Genomic DNA, 14,757 nt, shown 5'->3' with positions numbered 1-14,757 from the left:
TGAAGTATGAGCTCTAGAGACCGGGTGGGTTACTTCAGCAGATAGTTATTCCGGAGTGTAAGTGGGAGAGGATCACCATGGACTTTGTAGTTGGGCTCCCACAGACTTTTAGGAAGTTCGATGCTATTTGCATGATTGTGGATTGGTTGACCAAGTCCACCCATTTCATTCCTGTGTGTACTACTTATTCTTCGGAGCAGTTGGCAGATATTTATATCAAGGGAATTGTTCGTCTGCATGGTATTCCAGTGTCCATCATTTCGGATAGAGGTACATAGTTCACATCACGGTTCTGGAGGGCCGTCCAGCATGAGTTGTGTACTCGGGTGGAGTTGAGTACATCATTTCACCCGCAGACGAACGGACAGTCCGAGCGCACTATTCAGATTCTTGAGGATATGTTTCGTGCATGTGTGATTGAGTTTTGGGGGTCTTGGGATAAGTTCTAGCCACTGGCAGAATTTGCATACAACAACAGCTATCAGTCCAGCATTCAAATGGCACTGTATGAGGCTTTATATGGTAGACGGTGTAAATCCCTGGTAGGTTTGTTTGAGCCGGGTGAGGACAGATTATTGGGTACAGACTTGGTTCAGGATGCTTTGGAGAAGGTCAAGGTGATTCAAGATAGACTCCGTATAGCCCAGTCCAGATAGAAGAGTTATGCGGATCGGAAGGTTCATGATATTTCTTATATGGTTGGAGAGTGGGTTCTGCTTCGGGTTTTACCTATGAAGGGTGTTATGAGATTTGGGAAGAAAAGGAAGTTGAGTCCGAGGTTTATTGGCCCTTTTTAGATATTGAGGCGTGTTGGGGAGGTTGCTTATGAGCTTGCCTTACCTCCCATCTTGGCAGGAGTTCATCCGGTATTTCATATTTCGATGCTCTGAAGATATCACGGTGATCCGTCGCACGTGTTGGATTTTAGTTCAGTCCAGTTGGACAAGGATCTATCTTATGTTGAGGAGCTAGAGGCAATATTGGATAGGTAGGTTAGAAAGCTGAGGTCAAAGAACATTGCTGCAGTAATGGTTCAATGGCGGGGTCAGCTAGTCTAGGAGGTGACCTGGGAGACCGAGCTAGTTATGCACAGCCATTACCCTCATCTTTTCACTACTTCAAGTATGTCTTTAGGAGCATTCGAGGACGAACGAATGTTTATGTGTAGGAGGATGTGACGACCCGGCCGGTCGTCTTAAGAATTTATGCCATGATTCCCTATTATATGCTTTCCCCGAGTTTATTTCTTCTATTTTGATTAGTCAGGATGTTCGGTTTTGATTTTCGGAGAGTTTTGGGACTCTTAGTCCCTAAATGAGAGCTTAAGTGTTGGAAAGTTGAACGTAGTCGGAACAGTGTAAAGACGACCAAGGAATGGAAATCTGATGGTTCCGTTAGCTCAGTTGGGTGATTTCGGGCTTAGGGGCGTCTTCAGATTGTGTTTAGGAGGTCCGTAGCTAATTTAGGCTTGAAATGTCGAAAGTTGAATTTTTGTAGTTTCCGGTTTGATAGAGAGATTTTGATCTGAGGATCGGAATGGAATTCCGGAAGTTGGAGTAGCTTCAAAGTGTTGAATGTGATGTGTGTGCAAAATTTCAAGTCATTCGGACGAGGTTTGACAAACTTTTTGATCGAAAGCGTATTTTTAGAGTTTTTGGAATTCTTAGGCTTTGAATCCGATGAAAAATAGGTGTTTTGGTGTTGTTTTGAGCGTTCCGAAGGTTGGAACAAGTTTGAATGAAGTTATGGAATATGTTGGTAGGTTTGGATGAGTTCCTCGGGGCCTCGGGATGATTTCGGATGGTTGACGGAAAGATTTTTGGAATTGGAGTTGCAGCTTCAGCTGTTCTACTATCATAACCGCACCTACGAGTGTGGGACCGCAGGTGCAGAGCCATGAAAGCGTCGGATTAACCGTAGAAGCGGAATTTGGAGAGTTCAACAGGAACCGTAGAAGCGGTGGAATTTCTTCAGGAGCAGTACCGCATCTTCGTATGGGGAGTCGCAGACGCGGAATCTGGGCCCTAAGTGAAAAGTCGCAGATGCGACGTCCCGCAAATGCGGGACCACAGATGCGGAAACAGCTAGGCAGAAATATGAAATTTCGAATGTTTAGTTTCAAAAGTTGGAAATTCGATTTAGAGCTCGGGAGAGGGCGATTTTGAGAGGAAAATTGAAGAGGAGATCATTGGGTAACAATTCTTTGACCCTTTCTAGTTATATTCCATCAACCTATAGTTAGTTTTATCATTTAATTTCGAAATGGAGATGAAAACTGGGAAAAAGTTGGAAGAAAGTTTTTAGATAAAAAATTTGACTTTTGAGTGGGAATTTGACCTTGGATTTGGAAAATTTTGGTATGCATGAACTCGTGCGTATGAGGATTCTGAAAATATAAATTTTAGCCGATTTCGAGACGTGGGCCCGAGGGGCATTTTGGTTATTTTACCTAATTTTGAGTATTAGCTTAGAATTTCTTTGTAGAATCAGTTACTTGAAGTGTTATTTAAGTTATGAAATTGAATTGAATAGATTTGGGCCATTTGGAGTCGAGTACTCGTGGAAAGAGCGTGGTTTTGGATTGATTATTGAGTCGGTTCGAGGTAAGTGGCTTGTCTAACATTGTGTGTGGGACCTTTCCATTAGGATTCAGTATTTTTGATATTTGAAATGCCTTGTACGTGAGGTGACGAGTGCGTACTTGAGATAATTGTTGAAAATTTGGGTTTCTTTAAGTAATTTCAATTGTGTTCCTTTTCCTGTTTCATTTTACTTGCAATTTAAACATGTTGTTAGCTTAGAAAAAGCATGTCTAATTGACTTAACCCTATTAGATTCGTATTGTTAGTTTTCAACTGTACTACTTATTTTGTACAGTCATGTCTTATATTCCTTATTTTATCTAAGTAGTGCCCTGACCTTCCTCGTCACTACCTAACCGAGGTTAGGCTTGGCACTTACTGAGTATCGTTGTGGTGTACTGTGACTCAGTCCTATCACCCTTGAGGCGAGACGACTGCTCCAGCGACTTCGAGGTATATCTGCCGCGTTCGCAGACCGAGGAGTCCCTTTCTATTCTAGCTTTTAAACATTTGCCCTTCTGTATTTCTTTTTCTTGTTAGATATTATGGAGTTAGAGTACTGTGTAGTGATCCTTAGCTTGTGATTCATGGGTTTCTGGGTCTTGGAGATATGTATTGATTTCTGAGAGTTAAATATTGTGTATGCCGAGCGGCACTTTTAAACACTGTTTTATCATTCTTCATTCTGTTTTAGTTTATTTTTATTCCGCACCTTGGTTATCTTCCGCAATTTAGGCTTACTTTGTCGTAGAGGACTAGGTGTCGTCACGATGGTTCACAGAGGGTGAACCAGGGGCGAACTAGGTGTCGTACAATACGGTATTTAGATATTTCGGTTCGGTATTTTCGGTATTCGTTTTCTTAAAATCCTATATCAATACCATACCTAATTAAATTCGGTATGATTCAATTTTTCTTCTTTCGGTTTCGGTTTATTCGGTTCGGTAACTTTGGTGTATTCGGTTTGAATACTAACTAGTGCATAGAGCCATACACTCTAATATTCTTAATTAAAGTACTCAAAATACAAAACTGAAAATGTTTGTTAACAAAACTTTTGTCCAAAACTAGCAAATATTGACCCAAATAGAGAAAATTATATATAAAAGAATATTTGATCATTAGAAATATCTTGATACTTGTTTAAAGTTAATTGATTAACTTTGAGAATAAAGGAAAGTAAAATTTTAGATTTTTTATATTTATTTACAATTGATAATATGTGTTTGGTGTAATATAATATATATTTCGGTATGGTATCGATATTTCGGTATTTTATTTTAAAATACCAAATACCATACCTAATATCAATTTTTTTAAAAACTTAAACCAAATACCATACCAAATACCATACCAAATACCAAAATACCGTATACCAAATATCAAAATTTCCGATTTCGGTACGGTAATTCGGTATTTACCAAATTATGCCCAGCCCTAACTGAGTACATGGAGTCGGTTGTACTCACACTACACTTTTACACCTTGCGTGCAGAATTTGGAGCGGAGCTGCAGGTAATGTCAGGAGCTGACTCTGAAGATGTTCGTGCCTTCCGGATGTGGCTACCACTTGTCCCTGGGTAGTTCTAGAGCTGAATTCAGTTTAAGTACATTTCAAACACAATTTGAATTTATTTGATATACATTTTTTACAATTATCTAGTCGTAGTAGCTCATGTCATGTATTACCAGTCCTTGAGATGTTGTTTGAATTCAGCTATATCAATTATTGATCACATTTATTTTTTTAGAATTGTGTTAAATGTTAATTGGCTGACCTAAAGGGTCGAGTTAGGTGCCGTCACGACCTGTGAATTTTGGGTCGTGACACATTTTTCAACCGTAAACACTCTAGAGGCAATTTTATAAGAGGCTTTTCTTTCCAAATTCATTGGTAGGTGACTTTAATCCATTTCTTTTCAATTACCCATTACATTTCATGAGATTTCAATATCAAATTGGGGATTTTGTTAAAATTGAAATTTAGACCTTGAATTGAGGTCATATCTCTAAACTAATTACATAATCAGGCTCGGGGTAGATGGGTGATTGGGTTTTTGTCCAAATCTCGGCTTTTGACCAAGCGTGTTTGGGGTTGACTTTTGTTGACTTTTTTCAATATCATTAAAGATTGAACCTTTTTCATTTGTGGGTAGTTTCTAAAGTTTATTTTGAATTGTTTGAGCTATATTTGGTTAGATTTTAATGGTTCGGAGTCTAATTATAGATGAAAGGCCCCGGTTGAGCTTTGATTTAGTTGTGTAGTGAGGTAAGTGTCATATTTTACCTTGATTTGAGGGAATTAGGAAACCTTGAATGACATGTTATGTGAATTATATGGGAAACGACATATATGAAAGGTGACGAGTGTATATACACTGCATGTATAACCCGCAGTCTACGATGAACCTGATCAATAAAAGACTATGGGTCCTCCTTAGGGTCTGATCCGGCAAACACTAGAGGGTCTAGACAAAATTACGAACTCTCGTACTAACCGGTTTGTCAGCAGCACCGGTACTCTGCCTCTGAGCCTGAGCAGCTACCAAGCTAGTTAACAACTACACCGCACTCCGCATATCCTGGTCTGTAGTGCCAGACAGAGGAACTGGTGGTGCTGGGTGCCTCCTAATATCCTCTGGAGGAAACGGAGTAGATGAGGTATGAGACGACATCTCACTCTGAGCCTCACTTTGGCCTGCTCTGTCTTGGGGCACCTGACAGGTACCCTCTCCCGCAGCTGTATCAAGTTGTCTACTAATCGTTTGCTTCCTAGTCGAAGGCATCACTAAAAGAAAATAAGGTGAATATTAGAGAGGAACACTTATGACTCAACTCTATGCATGATCTAGATTTAGGAAGAAGGTAACAACCCTAGATGTCATGTAGCCTCCTGATTAAAAATGTGGCGCACTACACATCCATAATTAAGACTCTACTAGACACGGCTCATAGACAACCCCTAGGACAGACTTGCTCTGATACCAAGTTTGTCACAACCCAAACTGGAGGGTCATGACTAGCACCCGGGCCATATCTGTCGAGCATCAACGTACATTTTATCTAACCCTCCTTATTATCTTTAAGGGCTGACGAGGTCAATATAACTTATAGACATAGATCATGAACAATCAACAATGAAAGATAACGACATGAACAAACATAACATAGGATGACTAGACTGTTACAACCCATATTCACGTACGTTGGTTCATGCCATAAGTTAGTCGACGTAAATCTGAGAAGAGATTACCTTTGAGATGATAAGAAGTTAATCCTATTGGTTTTAAATAATACAAGGGAGTATAAGGGTAGTTAACAAGTATTAGAAGTTAAACGAATCAAGGATGTTGTGTCCAGTATTTTGGGTAAACCTAGGGGCGTTAATATTCTCAAGAGGTTATGTTTTAAAGTATTTGAATCATATAATATCTGTATCATAAGTCTTGAAGTCAAACGAGTTATGAAACAAAAGTCGACAAAAGTTGTCGCAACTTATGTTTATAATTTTAATTAAACTTTAAGTCAAATATTACTAAGCTTTTCTCTCAATTTACTTGGAATTACAGGGTGATCTACCCACAAAATTGAAGATCTATGAGTGTAGTTTTCAACACATTAAATTGTTTGTCAATATGATCTCGGAGTATAGAGATATTCACATTTTTGCAAGACTGTGCAGATTGGTAGGTGACAAGTAGGTGCATCACCTACTTGCCAAAATGAGAGGACTCAATTAAAAACCCCAAAGTCGGCCAAGAGGGTAATTTTAAGGTATTATCAACTCATTTATTTCACCCATATTTCAGACCTTGAAAACCAAATTGAACCCCTGCAACTCCTCCCAAAAATCCCACACAACCCTAGGGTATTTCGGGTGTTACGACGTGATTCTAGTGCCGAAAAGTCCGGACAACTTGCTAGTTTCTCTTTATCCTTCTTGTAGCCACATTGAGGAACTGATTTTTTATGAAGAAGGACCAGGTTTCTTGGGTTATAATCAGTAAAAGGTAAGTTTACACTTCTCCTTCCATTATCTATGCGTTTGCGAGTTGTAACTCGATCGTAAAGAATAGACCTAGCGAGTTTCAAAAGAGTGATATGTTGTTTGTTCTTGTGTCATGGTTGGCTAGTTGTGAACTTATTTTTAAGTTGAATTCATGGCTGGTTTATTGGATAAGAGGTATAATTATGTACTTTTGGTTGTGTTTCTCAATTTGAAAGAAAAGACAAGTCGAAACGTATTTAAGTAAACTGAAAAATTGATTTTGAGTTGTTGAACTTGTGGGACTGTTTTGTGGGCTGTATCATGTTGCTATTGGGTTGTCTCTTTTGCTACTATTTTTATGTAGTTGAGATGAGGAGGGATTTGGATAAACACCACATAATGGTAGGATTGTTTGTTGGTCGTTCATCGTAACATTTTCGGATTGTTTGACACTATTATAGTTGTCGTGTTGTGTATGAAGTGATAGGGGTATGTTGGGCTATTTGGTGATTGTTTTGACATGTGTGAAGTCATATATATAGGGACGTTGCTGTCCATTTTATCATAAAATAGGTTGTGATCGATACATAATAGTTACGACACTTAAACGATAACGACAGTGTCATTTCTCTTATTGTAGACTAAGGAGTCGTGACATTTGCATAGCTTGAGGTTGGGCAGTACATATACAAGGTATATGAGGCTAACCTTTTCCTTATTTTGCATGAATTTGATTATACATAATGCAATGAACGAGCTTCCAAAGGTACTTACTCTTAGATACTAGCATTACTTATATTATTTCCCTTCTTATGGAACAATTGATGTTGAGGTTGCTTCTCTTATTCTTATGTTATCAATGTTGTTGGTACTTCCTGATTCTTATAAGATTCTTGATGAAGAGTTATTCCTAATAACGTGTACAAAGAATATCGACCTTATGTCACTCCGAAAGGTTCAGAATATGATTCCAATGAGTCATACATGCATTATATATATGTATCTATTTTACTCTACCAAGTCGCGCTATAGTCGGCTGGGTATGACACCTATTGTGCAACCACTAATCAGTTGGCTTTTACTGAGCTCCACATGGCCAGGTACGTTTTACCGAGCCCTTTACGACCGAGTATGATATGATGATGATGATGCCCACAGAGGCGCATATTTTAAAAGTTTATGTATATATATGTATGTATGATGCATTTCATGTCAGTAGCCCTCAGAGGTATCCAGATGTTACAGGTTGTATATTCTCTATCCCTGTTTACATTACTATTCTTACTTATGCTTTCCTACCTTACATACTTAGTACTTTATTCGTACTGACGTCCTTTATATTTGTGGATGCTGCATGTCGTGTTACAGGTCCTGATAGACAGGTAGACGCAGCTCCCCCACCATAGTAGGCTTTCAAGTTTAGCAATTATTGGCGAGATCCCTTCTCCGAACTTGCCGTGGTCTAGGTATGAATTTTTGTTATAGATATTATGGGTATGTCGCGACCCTGTTCTGGCAATGTTGCAGCACTTATGCTCTTTTAGAGTCTTATAGACAGGTGTCAACTCATGTATAGTTTGGTATACTTTGTCGGCTGATTTTTGTTTTATAGTCGTTCATGGGAGCGTGGTAGCTCGTACCTTATATATAGTTTATTGGCAGTCTTGGCATCCCATGTTATGTATATTAATTCCATTATCTTTCATTGTTTTTTGTTCATGATCCATATCTACCATTTATAATGATCTCGTTGTCCCTTAAAGATAATAATGAAGGTTAGATAAAATTTACATTGGTGCTCGGCAAGTATGGCCCGGGTGCTAGTCATGATCCTCTAATTTGGGTCGTGAAAAACTTGGTATCAGAGCAAGTCTATCCTAGGGATTGTCTATGAGCCATGTCTAATAGGGTCTTGATTATGGATATGTAGTGCGCCATATTAATAATCAGGAGGCTACATGACATCTAGGGTTGTTACCTTCTTCCTGAATTTTGATTGTGCGTAGAGTTAAGTCATAAGTGTTTGTCTCTAATATTCACCTTGTTTTCTTTCAGTGATGCCTTCGACTAAGAAGCAAGCGATTAGTAGATGGCTTGATACAGCTGCGGGAGAGGGTACCAGTCAGGTGCCTCAAGCTAGAGTAGGCCAAAATAAGGCTCAGAGTGAGATGTCGTCTCATACCTCATCTACTCCGTCTCCTCCAAGGGATATTAGGAGGCACCCAGCACCACCAGTTCTGTCGTCTGGCACTATAGACCAGGATATGCGAAGTGCAGTGTAGTTATTGACTAGCTTAGTAGCTGCTCAGGCTCAAAGGCAGAATACCGGTATTGTTGATAAACTGGCTAGTACGAGAGTTCATGATTTTACTAATCTAGACCCTCCAGTGTTTACCGGATTAGACCCCAAGGAGGACCCATAAACCTTTATTGATCAGGTTTATCGTACATTTTGGGTTATGCATGCTACTGATATAGAGGCAGTAGGGGTTTTCTGGTACTATAGTTAGGAGAGATCCAGGGGTCCAAATGCCTCTCCAGCTATGTGAAAGGAATTTTCTGAGGCCTTTATTCATCGCTATTTGCCCGTTGAGATACGACGAGCTAGAGTTGATAAGTTCCTGAACCTTAGACAAGGTAATATGAGTGTGTGAGAGTATAGTATGCAGTTTGATTCTTTAGCAAAGGTATGCTCCTCATATGGTGGATGAGATGAGTGATAGGTTGCATATGTTCGTGAAGGGTTGGGACCACATCTTGTAAATGAGTGCACGATAGCCTCCTTGGTGGAGGGCATGTATATTTCCCGTATCCAGGCTTATGCCAAGACCCTAGAGGATCGCAATCACCAGCAAAGGGCAGATAAAGAGCAGGATAGGGGCCAGAATAAGAGGGCGAGATTTGTAGGGTATTCTAATGATTTCAGAGGCAGTGTCAAGCCCCAGTCTTTGAGGAGTTCGGCGCCACCTGTAGCTAGTTCTCCTCCATAGTTTCAGAGGCCTCGATATGATCGATTTACCTATTTTAGTCCAAGTTAGAGTTCGCGGGCATCAGACTTGCAATATCATAGGGATACTAGTCAGACAAGACCCTCAAAACCATGTTGTGATCAGTGCGGCAAGGCCCACTTTGGACTGTGTCATCGAGGTTCTGATGCCTGTTATTCTTGCGGACATCCCGGCCATATGATACAGGATTTTCCTAATAGACGAGGTGGTGGTATGACTCAGCTGACTGGATCTTTGTCTGGTTTTTCCTTATCAGTTCAACCTCCTGCATGGGGTTTTCAGCAATCGACAGGTTATGGTAAAGGTAGAGGTGTAGTGCCGAGTTCGAGTAGTGCTCAAAATCAAACCTATGCTCTAGTAGGTCGACAGGATCTCGAGTCGTCTATAGATATTGTTACATGTATGCTATCTGTGTTTTCTTACGATGTATATGCGCTGATTGATCCAGAATCTACATTATCATATGTTACACCCCTTGTGGCTAATAAGTTTGGTGTTGAACCTGAATTGATATGTAAACCACTTGCGGTATCTACTCCGATAGGAGATTTTTTAATTTCTAGAAGGGCATATAGGTTGGATAGTGATAATTTGTAGTCATCAAACCTCGGCAATTTTATTTGAGTTAGAAATGGTTGATTTTGATGTGATAATGGGAATGGACTGGTTGGCCTCATGCTATTCAAATGTTGATTGTTGTATGAAGATGGTTAGGTTTCAATTTCCTGGTGAACCTGTCATTGAATTGAAGGGGAACATTGCGACGCCGAAAGGTAGGTTTATTTCCTATCTTAAGGCAAGGAAGATGATCTCAAAAGGTTACATTTATCATCTCGTTTGAGTTAGGAATGCGGAGTCGAAGCAACCTACTCTACAATCAATCCCCGTGGTCAATGAATTTCCAGATGATTTCCCAGATGAACTCCCAGGCTTTCTTCCTGAAAGGGAGATTGAATTTAGTATTGATGTGTTGCCTGACACTCAACCCATATCTATTCCTCCATACAGGATGGCCCCGGTAGAGTTGCGAGAGTTAATGGCACAGTTGAAGGACTTGCTGGATAAGGGCTTTATTAGGCCTAGCACTTCACCTTGGGGTGCGCCAGTTCTATTCGTTCAGAAGAAAAACGGGTCGTTAAGGATGTGTATCGATTATCGACAATTGAATAAGTTTACTATAAAGAACAAGTATCCACTTCCAAGGATTGACGACATGTTTGACCAATTCCAAGTTGCCAAGTATTTCTCTAAGATTGACTTACATTCAAGGTATCATCAGGTGAGGGTTAAGGAGAAGGATATTCCAAAGACGGCTTTCCGGACAAGATATGAGCACTTTGAGTTTTTGGTGATGTCGTTCGGGCTAACCAATTCCCTGGAAACTTTTATGGATCTCATGAATACTGTATTCAGGCCCTATCTTGATGTGTTTGTGATCGTATTCATTGATGACATTCTGGTGTATTCTCGTTCGGAGGCGGAACATGCAGGCCACTTGCGGATAGTATTACAAATGCTTCAGGATCATAGTTATATGCTAAGCTCTCCAAATGTGAATTCTAGCTGAACTCAATAGCATTCCTTGTCTATGTGATATCTGATGAGGGTATTAGTGTCGGCACTCAGAAGATCGATGCAATAAAGAATTGGCCGAGACCTACAACACCATTAGAAATCCATAGCTTCCTGGGGCTAGCAGGATATTATAGGCTATTTGGAGAAGGGTTTTCCTCTATATCAGCACCATTGACTAAGTTAACACAAAACGCTACTAAGTTCTAGTGGTCTGATGCTTGTGAACAAAGTTTTCAGGAGCTAAAGAATCGATTAATATACGCGCCAGTGATCACTCTCCCAGAAGGATTAGAAGGTTATGTGGTATATTGTAATGCCTCAGGAATAGGTTTGGGGTGCGTATTGATGCAATGTGGGAGGGTGATTGCTTATGTATCAAGACAATTGAAGAAGCATGAAAAGAATTACCTGACCCATGATTTGGAATTGGCTGTAGTAATATATGCTTTGAAGATATGGTGGCATCTACACAGATTAAAAGAGTTTACAATACATCTTCAAGCAGAAGGAGTTGAATTTGAGGCAGCGTAGGTGGCTTGAATTACTGAAAGATTATGATGTTGAGATATTGTACCATCTCGGTAAAGCCAATGTTGTGGCAGACGCTCTCAGTCGTAAGCCAATGGGAAGCTTAGTACACATTGAGGCAGGTAGACAAGGGCTAACTAAAGAGCTTCATCATCTTGCCAATATGAGAATTAGATTGTTAGACTCTAATGACGGAGGTGTTACTGTACAGAATACAGCTGAATCATCTTTGGTAGCCGAGGTAAAATCACGGCAATACGAAGATCCTACCTTACTAAGATTGAGAGAGAGCATTCAGCAGTGTAAAATTATGGCTTTCGAGATTGGAGGAGATGGGCACTGAGATACCAGGGTCGATTATGTGTGCCTAATATGGCAAGGTTGCGAGATAAGATTATAATTGAGATTTGTCAATCCCGATATTCCAACCATCTCGGCTCAACAAAGATGTACCATGACGTTAAGGAGCAGTATTGGTAGGATAATATGAAGAAGTTTATTGCAGAATTTGTAGTCCAGTGTCCTAATTGTCAACAAGTAAAGATCGAGCATCAGAAACCCAGTGGATTACTTCAGAATATAGAGATTCCAGCCTGAAAATGGGAGGTGATTAATATGGACTTCATTATTGGATTACCTCACTCTTATCATAAGTTTGACTCCATCTGGGTGGTAGTTGATCGATTTATAAAATGTGCCCATTTTCTGCCAGTTAAGACAACTTACACAACTGGAAATTATGAGAAGTTGTATATCAAGGAAATTGTTAGGCTTCATGGTGTGCCGGTATCTATTATATCAGACAGAGGAACACAATTTACGACTAACTTTTGGATGTCTTTACAGAAGGTTTTAGGCAAACAAATGAATCTCAGTACGCATTCCATCCACAGACTGACGAACAGGCTGAACGTACCAATCAGACAATTGAAGATATGCTATGAGCATGTGTTCTCGATTTCAAGGGGAGTTGGGATGACCATCTTCCACTCATAGAATAGCTACCATTCTAGTATTAAAATGGTCCCATACGAGGCACTATATGGGAGGAGATGTAGATCACCACTTGGATGGTTCGAAGTCGGTGAAAAAGAACTATATGGGCCATATTTGATTTACCAAGCCATCGAGAAGGTGAAAATAACACAAGAACGACTGAGGATGGCACAAAGCAGGCAAAAGTATTATTCTGATGTTCGACGTCATGATCTAGAGCTTAAGGTTGGTGATTGGGTTTTCTTGAGGATATCGCCAATGAAGGGTGTTATGCATTTTGGGAAGAAGGGTAAGCTAAGTCCGTGGTATATCGGTCCGTACAAAATTCTTCGACGAATTAGACAGGTTACTTATGAGTTAGAATTGCCATCCGAATTGGAATTCGTCCACCCGGTATTCCATGTATCTATGTTGAGGAAATGTATTGGAGACCCTTCTCGGGTCATCTCTATCAGAGATGTACAAGTTATAGAGGATATATCATATGAAGAAGTGGCAGTGGTTATAGTAGATTGACAAGTCCGCAAGCTGAGAACAAAGGATGTAGCTTCAGTCAAAGTATTATGGAGGAACAAGAATATGGAAGAAATGACCGGGGAAGTAGAAGAGGAGATGAAGTCTAAATACCCTTACCTGTTCCAGAATGAATATAACGAGGATGTCGGGGGAACACAGGGCACATTAGAGGGTGAAATGACTTTATGAGGTAAGTAATAGCTTGAGAATACTCTTCCTTAATACAAAATGGTGATATGCAGATAATTTATAAATCCATAATGCTTTCTATAGCCTTGTGACTCCATACGTTAGGTTTAACAACTTGCAAGTTTCGCTAGTATCCATTTTATAGGGGAAACTCGGCCGGAAATTTTTGTTGGAATCCACGATGATTTAGACTCCCCATATACCCTTACATTCGAGGATGAATGTTCCTAAGGGGGAGAGTGTTACAACCCATATTCACGTACATTGGTTCATGCCATAAGTTAGTCGACGTAAATCTAAGAAGAGATTATCTTTGAGATGATAAGAAGTTAATCCAATTGATCTTAAATGATACAAGGGTGTATAAGGGTGGTTAACAAGTATTAGAAGTTAAACGAATCAAAGATATTGTAACCCATATTTTTGGGTAAACCTACGGGTGCTAATATTCCCAAGAGGTCGTGTTTTAAGGTATTTGAATCATATAATATCTGTAACATAAGTTTTGACATTTTTATGAGACGTGTTAATCTAGGTCTTAGAACATGACCTCTTGAGTATATTAAGCACCTCTAGGTTTACCTGAAAATACGGTTACAACATCCTTGATTTGTTTAACTTCTAATACTTGTTAACCCTCCCCCCATACACCTTTGTATCATTTAAGACCAATAGGATTAACTTCGTATCATCTCAAAGATAATCTCTTCTCAGATTTACGTTGACTAACTTACGTTATGAACTAACGTACGTGAATATGGGTTGTAACAGTTGGGATGGGGTTGCGCACCGCAACGGTTTGTATATGTTGCACTTGCTGTTATTTTTGAGTTGTCCTTGGCATTTTTATGAGACGTGTTAATCTGGGTTTTCTGATAATGAGGTTTGAGTTCATTTTCATATATTGCTTTACTTCCACTTTCCAATTCCCTTGCTATTATTTTTATATCACTGTGTACAGGCTATTGTAAGTGGCCCACTTTAGCCTCGTCACTACTTCGTCGAGGTTAGCTCATCACTAACAAAGTACATGGGATCGGTTGTACTCATACTACAATTTGCACTTCTTGTGCAGTTACCGGAGTTGGTCCTAGTGATGCTCAATAGATTTTGGCTCAGATTCAGTCGCTGATTGAGACTTGAGGTATAGTTGTACCGCGTCCACAGCCCTAGAATCCCCTTCCCTACTATCTATACTGTTTTATTAAGTTTGAAAATAGTGTATTTTGTTCAGACCTTGCATGTAGAACTCAAAATGTTCATGTACTCGTGATTCCAGGTTCTGGGTTATGGCTAGACTGCATTGTTCGGTATTATTATACTCTACTTCAGACTTATATTTTTATCATTGTTACTATTTTATTCTAAATATTTA

This window comes from Nicotiana sylvestris, chromosome 8 (assembly GCF_000393655.2).
Source record: "Nicotiana sylvestris chromosome 8, ASM39365v2, whole genome shotgun sequence".
Lineage (NCBI taxonomy): Eukaryota > Viridiplantae > Streptophyta > Magnoliopsida > Solanales > Solanaceae > Nicotiana > Nicotiana sylvestris.
This window is presented reverse-complemented; position numbering follows the sequence as displayed.